Source organism: Coenobita brevimanus, chromosome 11 (genome assembly GCF_032717465.1).
Source record: "Coenobita brevimanus isolate Jiangsu-jjx chromosome 11, ASM3271746v2, whole genome shotgun sequence".
Lineage (NCBI taxonomy): Eukaryota > Metazoa > Arthropoda > Malacostraca > Decapoda > Coenobitidae > Coenobita > Coenobita brevimanus.
In genome coordinates this window covers 3,012,705-3,023,527 of record NC_136964.1, presented here as the reverse complement: position 1 = coordinate 3,023,527, position 10,823 = coordinate 3,012,705, and positions in this window count along the sequence as shown.

Sequence of the window (10,823 nt, the reverse complement as noted above, 5' to 3'; positions counted from 1 at the left end):
ACCATGGACACTACTCCTCCCCCACTCCGACACCACATTATCCCTCACTTCATCAGACCACCAGGCCTGTTGTTCACCCTTTACCTGTGAATATAAGTGGTATGCATTAATAATGAAAAAGACATTTGGGAGCCGACTGCTAATCGCCCCCTAGAATGTGCTGTTGGCCATGACTAGAATTTATACCATATTTTGATACACTGAAGGTTATATGCTGATAGCTCAAGCCGTTCATCAGATATAAGGGTGCTAAAGGCGGGCGATAAGAACTAGTTGACCTTTGGCAGCCTGCCCTGTCTCTAACCCTGACTTCCACTTCCTTCCACCGAGGGGGGGTACAGAAACTTTGGTGCGTGGGTGTACATAAAGGTGCAGCCTAAGGGTGCAGCCATGAGCTAAAGCTTACCGACGTTTCTCTGCTGGCTGTGGGAGTGGACGGTGATACACGACTTACCGTTATGTTATAGCAATTTGAAGCACACAATGAAACAATGTAAGAAGGAAGGATGATCTGTCGTTTAGAAACGAATGCAAAATACGTAAATTAAGACGCAATGCAGGTAGATCATTGTCGACTTTCTAATGGTTGTACAGAGATGATTGTGGAAGTGTCGTTAATTTGCCTTTATATTTATACCTTCCTCATCAACTACATACTTTCATTCATCTTCACTGTTTCACTCTCACTGAAGTGTGTACTGAATTCTCTCCCTCTCTTAAGTGGGTGAAGTGGTAATGGTGGATGCGGATGGGGACAAGGATCACAGACTATAATGTCGAGTTTAGTGAGGTGTGTGGGGGATTTTCTCTAACCCACCTCAAGTGTTAATTCTCTTCCTGAGGGGCTATTTCCCTCCCCGAAGTGCTATTCCTTCTCATAAGTGTTAAATTCTCTCTCTGAAGTGCTATTTCTATCCCTGATGTGCCATTCGCCCTCTCTGAACTGTAAATTGTTTCTCTAAAGTGTTATTCCTCTCCCAAAAGTGCTATTTCCCTCTCTGAAGTGTTAAATTCTCTTAATGAAGTGTCGTTTTCCTCTCCAAAGTGTTGAATTCTCTCCTGAAATGTTACTTTTCTCCTAGGTGGGTGATGTGAGACTTGTGGAGGTAGATAAGGGTATGTTCAGCGAGGTGATGGTGGAGGTGCCTCTAACTCGCCTTTATGGGTACGCCTTCCTTACCATCTACACACCCTCACTCCTCCTCCTAGCCACGGCCTTCATCACACTCTATTTCCCCGTCGCTATCTTCGAGGTGAGGGTGATGGCAGCCCTCACCGTGCTTTTGGTTATGGCTACACTATTGACGCAGGTGAGGCCGTGGTGATTCATTAAGTTCAATATTGTGGTCTTTTAGCTTATTCTTGCAAACACAGGACTTTACAGATATACAACTGTGGGCACTAATGGGTTAATGATCCTCGAACAGTCAACAGGTGTAAATCTGACTTCGCTTCCTCCTCCTCCTCTTCAGACTCTCTCTTCTCTGCCTAGAACCTCCTACGTGAAAGTAGTGGACGTGTGGTTGTTGGCCTGCATTGCCCTTATTTTCGTCACCATCATCCTCCACACCATCATTGAGCTCAAGCGCCAGCAGGAGAAAAGGGAAGAAAAAGATGGGGAAGACCGAGAGGGAAACGGGAAGAAGAGGCATGGAACTCTAGCAAGAGTTAACAGGAGTCAGTGTCCTGTTACGAACACTGGTGGTCTGGTGGCGAGAATAATGCAAGTGATTCGAACCTATTTTAATCCCCTTTCTTCGCCTTCTATAGCCACCACCACCCCCATCGTCACTCCAGCCGTCACCCCCGTCTCACCTTCTCCCTCATCCACCTCTCCACATCCCTCCTTCCCCTCTCTCTCCCCTCCAACCCCCACCTTCCTCCCTTCCACCCCACCACACATAGCCGTTTCGAAGCTTCATTCGAAACTGAAGCTGGTTCAGTTGATCAAGACTGCTAAACTTAGCATTCTTCTCCTCTTCCTTGGCTTCAGTACTGTTTATTTCTTGTTTATAAAGCTTGCATGAGAGTTTCCTGGTTATTCTTGGGGAGGTCAAACTTTTGGACACAGTTTATATCCCCCTTGTCAGTGTTCACTCAGTATTATAATTAGGGACCTATATACAAACCAATTACTACAGATTGTATTGTAAGGGAAGACTATGACATCGAAAACTAATTGTCTACCTTAACGTTTAGCTCCTAGAAATCGCTGTCAGCTTAATACTCGCAAAACTGTATGGTGTTGGATGAGATAAATATACAAGAGCTCTCCCGACCATGAGGGACTTACTTCCGATGCTGATAAAGCTGATAAAAAGTCCAGGCCCGGATTTATAAGCAATGTTATCCTCGTCGTGACTCAGGTTTTGATTTGCAAGCAGAACAAGAAACAAGGTAAGTGTTTCTCTCTCTCTCTCTCTCTCTCTCTCTCTCTCTCTGCAGAAGCAAATATTAATTAATGATTATTGTCTTGTAACTTTTTTTTTTCTGATAGAACTACAGGCAAGTTTGGTAAAATCGGACCTTGCTACCAAACCCATCAACATATCATAAAACCCTCACTTATATCATTCAACCATTACCGAATGCAACAGCCCTGACTTGCATGCAGCGTGAGTGGTGGCCATTACAGCCGAGAAGTGGCAACATGTGAAGGTGTGTGGCACATAAAAGTACTTCCGTGTCTAAGGGAACGGTTGATATAGTCAGTGTCCAGATTCCAGACGTGGGGTCATTAAAAAAAAAAAAAAAACGACGTGCGAAGTTCAGTAACAAATTTTCTTTTTCATTCTTTTTCTGTTCATAACCTCCGACATTGAAGTTAGATGGTTTTATATGCACCCATGTCTGTTTGAGTGGTATGGTAGGTGGGGGAGCTCATCATCCACCCACTTAATATAGTAGTACTCTGTTTTTAGGGTCGCTCCACCATGAGTGGCAAGCCAAATGATTTCCTGTAAACCAGGAAAGCATTTACAACGCTAGGTGGTAAACTTATAACCAACCAACGCGTGTTCCTTACGTGACAACAAGTGGGTTGGCGGAGGGTTAGTGTCCCTCCTCGGAAAACAACTAACTAAAAATACGAACAAGAAGCCTCGGACCAGGACTGACCTAAAGGTGACGACTAAAGACAGAACAAAGGACATGGTATGGATAGCTACATGAAATGTAAGGAGTGCAAATAATGAGGTGAAAGAAAGAGATTGTCCAGGTGCTTGAGGGTACAAAGTGGATGTATGTGGATTAAGTGAAACTAAATGGTGAGGTGAGAGTGTGAGAGAATGGGGGTATGGATGGGGTATATGTGCGGGAGTACATGAGAATGAGAGGGCAAAAGAAGGAGTGTGTATTGTTGTGAATAACAGATGGAAGGAGAATATAAGAGGGTATAGAGCAGTTGGCTCAAGGATTGTGTGGGTAAGATTGAAAGTTGGACTACAAATGTGGACAATTGTGTGCGTGTATGCGCCAGCACAGGATCGTGCAAGCAGTGAGAGAAGAGTTCTGGACAAATGTGGAAGCGTGCATGGAAAAGTTTGAAAGGAATGAGTGTGTTTTTTATTGGAGATATAAATGGAAAAGTAGGGAGTGTGAAGGTGGATGGAGTAGTTGGTGAGTGGGGTGTGCCTGCAGCGATGGATGAGAATGGCAGTGCTTTAGTTGGCATTTGTGCCGGGAGGGGGTTGGTGATAGCTAATACCCTCTTCAGGCACAAAATGATCCACAAGTATACATGGCGAGAGATGAGATGAATGGGTGGTGAACTGAATGAACGGAAGGCAATGATTGATTATGTGCGGTGTGGTGCGTTGAGGATCTGTCCGTTCTCCCCTTTGGGGCTAAGATGCGAATGAATGTGTTTGAATGGATGAGTAAATGGGGAGTGTGTCGTCCTGTCTCGGGTACCTCCCTCTCCTTGGGGGAAGCAGCCTAGGTATATAGATAGATAAATAGGATGAAAGGGTGAGAAGGTGTGTAATAGATGCAAGAGTATATAGAGGTTGGGGGAGTCGACTTTTGGATCACCACTTGGTGGTGGTCAGACTCAGAGTCCGAATGAAATGGAGAAATAGAAGAAGGGAAGGACAGGAGGAAGTAGTTCATACAAAGGGGATGGAAAAGCTACAAGCAGATGGAAAAAAGACAGAAAATAAAAGGAAGCGATTGGGTAAATATGGATTGGAGCAGATGGGGGACGTGGAAGTTGTGTGCAAGATATTCACAGAAGAAACCTGTGCAGCATGTGAGGTGGTGTATGAGGTGAAGAGAAGACGAAAGGGGGTGCAGGGAACACCATGGTGGAATGAAGAGGTGAGAGAAGCTGTGGCACAAAAGAGGAAAGCATAGTGAGTGGATGAGAAACAGGGGCGTGGAAGATCTTGAAAGAATATGTAGAAAGGAAGAGAGAGGTGAAAAGATAGTAAGAAAGAGTAAGAAGAGAGTGGATGAGGAATTAGTAAGGAACTTGTGTGTAAAGTGGAGGGAATGTAAGAAAATGTTCTGGAAAGAGATAAAGTGAGTTAGGGTGCCAAAGAAGTTAGTTGGGAAGAGTGAGCAGATGGAGAGAACAATTTAAGGAATTGTTGAACACAGAGAATGAAAGTAATGCAAGTTTAAGTGGCTGGGGAATGGCTGGGAGAAGGAGGGATGTGAGAAGAGAGGAAGAAATCAGTTGGATGGAAGTTGTGGGAGCAATGAAGAAAGTCAAAATGGGGAAAGCCCCAGGCATTGTTGGAGTGTGTGGTGAAATGCTGAAGCATGGGGGAGAGATTGTAATAGAATGGATGTGGAAGATGTGCAGATTGGCCTAGGAGTAAGGTAGAGCCCAGGAGGATTGGAAGTCAGGTATAATTATTCCTCTGTACAAAGGAAAGGGGGAAAAAGAAGTGTGTGGTAATCATAGAGGCATTTGTCTTCTTCATGTAATAGGAAAAGTATATGGGAGGATACTTATTGACAGAGTTAGGGAAATAACAGAGGAATTAGTTGGAGAAGAACAGGGAGGTTTTAGGAAGGGAAGAGGTTGTGTAGATCAGATATTCATTCTTAGATCTTTAGTAGAAAAGTTTCTAGAGAAGGGAAAGAAGTTGTATGCGACCTTCATGAATTTGGAGAAAGCATATGACAGGGTGGACAGACAAGGACTGTGGAAAGTATTAAGAATATATGGAGTAGATGGGAAGTTTCTGAATGCCGTGAAGAGTACGTATGAGTGTGCTAAGCCTGCAGTGCGTTTGGATAGTGAACTGAGTGAAATTTTCTATTTGAAGGTTGGATTGAAACGTGGATGTATCATGTCTCCATGGTTGTTCAATCTGTCTCCATGGTTGTTCAATCTGTACATGGAAGGGGTTATAAAAGAGATACTAGGTAGGGCAGTGGATTTTGGAATGGCCCTAGTGAGAGAAGGCAGTGTTTGGAAACTTTCTGTACTGATGTTTGCAGATGATACTGTATTGTTAAGTGAAGATGAAGGGAAGCTGCAAGGCTTGGTGCATGAGTTTAGGAGAATGTGTAAGAAAAGGAATCTAAAGGTGAATGTAGCGAAGAGCAAGGTTATGGTCTTCGAGAGAAGTGAAGTCAGTGACTGTACAATGAGGCTGAATGAGGAGGAAATGGAAAATGTGAGTGTGTTTAAGTACTTGGGTAGTGTGATGAGTAAGGATGGAAGTTTGGAGGGTGAAGTGCTTGAAAGGGTACAGCAGGGAAGAAAGGTTGCTGGTTCCATGAAAGCAGTGATAAAAAACAGGGAAGTGAGCATGGAAGTGAAAAAGCTACTATATGATAGTATTGTGATACCAACTGTAACGTATGGAAGTGAAGCTTGGACCTTGTTGTAGGGACACAAGTCAAGAGTGAGAGCAGTGGGAACGAGTTATTTGAGAGGAGCATGTGGAGTCACACGGAGACAAACTGACAAATGAAGAAGTGAAGGAGTGTTGTGGTGTGGATAAGGATGTGACAGGAAGCGTTAGGAGAAACACACTGAGGTGGGTTGGCCATGTGGAAAGGAAGGAGAGTGAAAGACTGGCAAGGAGAGTGTATGTGAGTAAGGTGGTGAGGGGGGAGAGGGAGGGGGAGGCCAACGATGGGATGGAGGGATGGAGAGGAGAGGGATGTAAGAGAGGGGGGTGTGAGCTGGGAGCGGGGAATGAAATGGCGGGGAACAGGGCAACATGGAGGCGATTTGTCTGTGGCCACCCATTACGGGATTAAGGCGTCTGGCAACAGATAGATAGACAGAGATAGACTGTTTGATTGTGCACAAGATATCTCATAAAGTTGTTATCGGAGTTCATTAAAATCTGGTGGATCTGTGGGCAGTGGATCAAGGAAGAGCTGATTAAGTTTTAAGGTGGATTTGAGTCTGAATCCATGAAGCAATATAACAGTTGTCAATGAGTGTGATGTGATGCTGGTAAGAGCCCACAGATTCATAGACTTAAAGATCAACTCCCCCAACCCTAACAATCTGATTTGCAGGAGAAACAACAGAGGTGGCAAGGTTCGTGGAAATAAATGAATAAGCAAGTAAATGATATTTTTCTTGTTTTTTCTTTTTTTAAGAAAAGAAAGGAAGACGTAGGAAAATGATATTGTACATTCTTCTTGTCCTCGCTGCAAAAATAAATCCGGGTCACGAGAGAGAGTTTGTTAAAACTGTTCATGAATCTCATCCAAGGTCTCTCAGCGCCAGAGCCTCTAATATCGCCTCTCAGCTGTGAGCTTTCATCAGTTAGTTACGCTGATGTAGACGCCACTCTGCACTTCCCAGCCACAAATTTCTTCATTTGCTGCACAGCATTACTCAAGCTTTCTCTGCCACCTCAATTTTTTTTTTTTGTTTGACCAAGTTTTGCCTGCCATCTCCTGCTTTGTGTACCACCTAAGGCTTTGTCTGCCACCTAAGGCTTTGTCTGCCACCTCAAGTTTTCTCGACAAAGTTTGCTTACCATGTCTCTCTGTTCACCCAGCAGTACAGTTGGGAACCTTGGTATAAAGCAATTGTTGTGTGCCGTAGAAGATTGTGACAAGGTAAAACCAGATCGTTTGCCTCAATGACCCTCAATGTTGTCGATAGCGTTTAATTCTAATCTTCCATTTTTCCTCACTGTACACACAACACTCATTCTTTTCACTCACTGAAATGTGCACTAAGATGCTATTTTGAGTTTTACTCCATTTATTTATTGATATTTAATGGTGTGCGTGTGTATATATGTAGTTTTTCTTTTTTGTATGTACGCAATAATAAAATCAAGGACTAGATGCATAAAAATTACCCCTTCGAGAGGAAGTTTGAAATATTTATTGTTGCAAAGGTATATAGAGTACGGTACATACACAGCAAAGGGAGGTGGTGGGTCTTGCCACACACTACCGTCAGCAAAATGCAGGTATACACAATCAATGTTTTTTAAAGACAAAATCAAGATCCGCTCACGTCGATATCCCTGGGGGCATTATAAGGAAAACCTGAGAAAAACTGTTCCGGAGCTGAACATGCGTGTACATGAAGGACTGATATTTAATTTTTGTATCAGAGAATTCGATAGGTAAAGGATATATATATATATATATATATATATATATATATATATATATATATATATATATATATATATATATTTACATAGCCTATGATTTCATCATCCTTTGTGTAATTCTAACGTACAGTGTGCTGCCTGTTTGATCACGAGCGTGTTCTACCTCACTCCCCCCTTCTACCGTTACAGTAGAGTAAGTCGTTCTTTCTGTTGTTCAGAGCAGGATTGTCAACTCTTTGTCCCCATGGCTTCATTTGCGCGTCCTTCTTACAAGTTGTATCAAGCTCTGCCGGCCCCTATATAATGAGCTCAGTTTCTGCATTATTGCCACTTAGATCTACTCCTCATTTTGTTCACATCTCTGTCCTCCCCTGTACAGTTATTATTGTGAGTGCTCAGGAAGTCTCCAACCATCTAGCAGCTGTGTAATTTGAGTATAACTGTTGTTGCATTTTTTTCTTGCTGTGTAGCATAAGGTTGATTCTTAGGCCTAGTAAGGTTTTTGTAATTTATGTAAAGGTTCTTATTGTCAGCCATCATTAATAATATTCTGTATCTGTAATAATATATCTGGCATTCACTGAGTATTATCTGGTATCTCATTTTAACAGGGCTGACTTAGATAAATTTACTCATGCTAATTTCGTGTTAATAGAGGCTATTGCAGTTAACCATATATTTAACCTGTTTTTTTGCCATTACATTATCCTTATGAGTCCTGAATGTTTTGTTGTTAATCTGAGCATTAAACTTTAATTTGTAATTTTACCTAACTCTTTTGTTTTGAACCTGGAACTTTACGGGACAGTAGTGATTTTTAGTATTCTCATTTAAAGTGTACATTATCTTTCGCTGTTCCGTAACAATACACACACACACACACACACACACACACATATATATATATATATATATATATATATATATATATATATATATATATACTTTTTCCTTGTAACTTTCAGCATACTCGTATATATGAATCTCGCGTAACTATATTTGCACAAATTCAATGTATATCAGTAATTGTAGAGGTGTATGGTATGTAGGAGGACTGCTGGGCCTTGATAGCAGGCTGGGAAGCCTATGCCCAGAGTCGGACACATAAAAAAAAATATATATATCTCTGTTTTTCTATTTGCCTTTGTGTCTCGTTCATTACGATGATTTCAATTAGGTATTCTATAATTCTGATTAACCCCAGCCAACATTATTCAGTTTCGAAAACATCTTGTAATGACAGGATTAACATATGATGCATAATCCCTGAGATTATAGAGTCTTGTCCCACGCCGTGGCGGACATTTAAAGTGGGTACTGTTACACGTCCTTTCATATGCTTGCACCCTGTCGTTCTGCCGATGGCATATACAGATTCCAACACACAAACATATCCAGTTAAAAAAAAAAAAAATCAACTTTCACACGCATCACTTCCCACAAACATTTTCTTTCCCATTCTTGCTTCGCTAGCGTGGGAAAGGATTAAATCTATCCTTTCCACTACATGACCTTCCGAGGGTCCTGTAGTGAACCTAATATGGACTGATACGGACACGTACATCTACGCCTTACCAAACTGAATACAAACATCTGGCGACAGCAAGAGAGAAATTGAGATGTTATAATCACAGAGTAAGGGTTAACCTGTTGCCTGCCACTCATTTTTTGACTGCAAGTAGATCCAGCAGTTAGTCGCTGTGTCACTGAATGACAGAAAGAAATGGGTAGAATATGACAGGTAAACTTAAACTGATATATACACAATGAAGTACATCTCTGACATATTACTGAATTATACAATATCGGATTCATACTGTCCGGTCGTTCATTTTATAGTTTGTTAATTCTGATTCACACTTTGCGTAGCTTTTCTTTCAGACGAATGGTGGTGAAGAGAATTATCTATGGATAAATATAGCAAATCTCGCAGCTTAGGAAAGCACATGAGGTGGAATATTAAGTGTACATAATATAGTCGAATGGTTTGGAAATTGAGACCATGAGTGCCTTCAAATATTTAGGTGGTGTAGGCTAATGGGCAAAGATGGAATGTTAATGAATGACGTGGGAGGAAAGATACAGCAGGAGAGCAAGGTTGCAAGTAATGTATATTAAATGCAGTTATATGGAAGAGGGAGTTGAGCATGGAAGTAAAAAAAGTTGCACAACGATATTGTAATCCCCACTTTACTGCCTGAAAGCGAAGGTTGGACTTACATTAGAAGGACACAAGTCAAAAGCGAGAGAAGTGGGGATGAGTTATATGAAAGGAGAATAAGGAATTACGTGGAGAGACATACAGTTGAATAAGAAGTTAAGGAACCTTGTGGTATTGATGTTGATGTGCAGGAAAGTGTTTCAGAAGTGTCCTGAGATGGCCATGTGGAGGGAATGAAGAATGAGAGAATGGCTGGGAGAATGTATATGAGTGGGGTGTAGAGGGATATGGGTAAATGATAGCTGGGGATGAGGTGGAGGGATAAGGCGGAATGCAGGTATATGAATGAGGGTGTGTGAGTAGGAAAGAATACAGCCTGGCAGAGCAGGACAGGGCTATGTGGAGGCGATTTGATCATTGCCACCCCATTCGGGATTGAGACATCTGGTTATAGACAGAGGAACAAAATATCGTCCGTAACTACTTTTACAGTAGCCTCCGTTGGGAGGGAAACGGGTAATGAGTATTTTTTAAAATATTGACATGGAGTCAAGGGCTAAGGTGCCTGGAAGAAAAAAAAAATAGGAATGTCCCCTAAAATATCATAATAAGCAATGAACTATTGATGAAAATTACCAGATAATGAAGAATGGAGAGTAGTTAGGAATTTTAAAATGAGTTGGCCATTGGGTGGTCGAACCTAACTGCACCGTCATGTTGCCTTAAGAAATATTTCATGGGGGTCGGGTATATTCCCTCAGAAATCTGAGGTGGCCACTTGGATGTCCTGACCAACCCTTTGGCTACACCATTGAAAGATGAGTCCAGTTTGACAATCCTTTATTTAAGGTACCCACTAAAATCCTGCTGTTTTCTGTAACATACCAGCCTCGCTAGCTAGTTTATCTACTTCAAAATACAAGTTTTACGTATTAAACACTAAAGTTATTCTATATTCATTTAACTGTAATAATATGTTAAGATGTGAACGTAAATAAATCTACAGACATGACAATATTACTTAAAAGATCCTCTCATTTGACACTGAAGCAATCATGTCAACAAATATCAAGGAGTCTTTTTGCGTTATTGTTTGTAGGTAGCCCTGT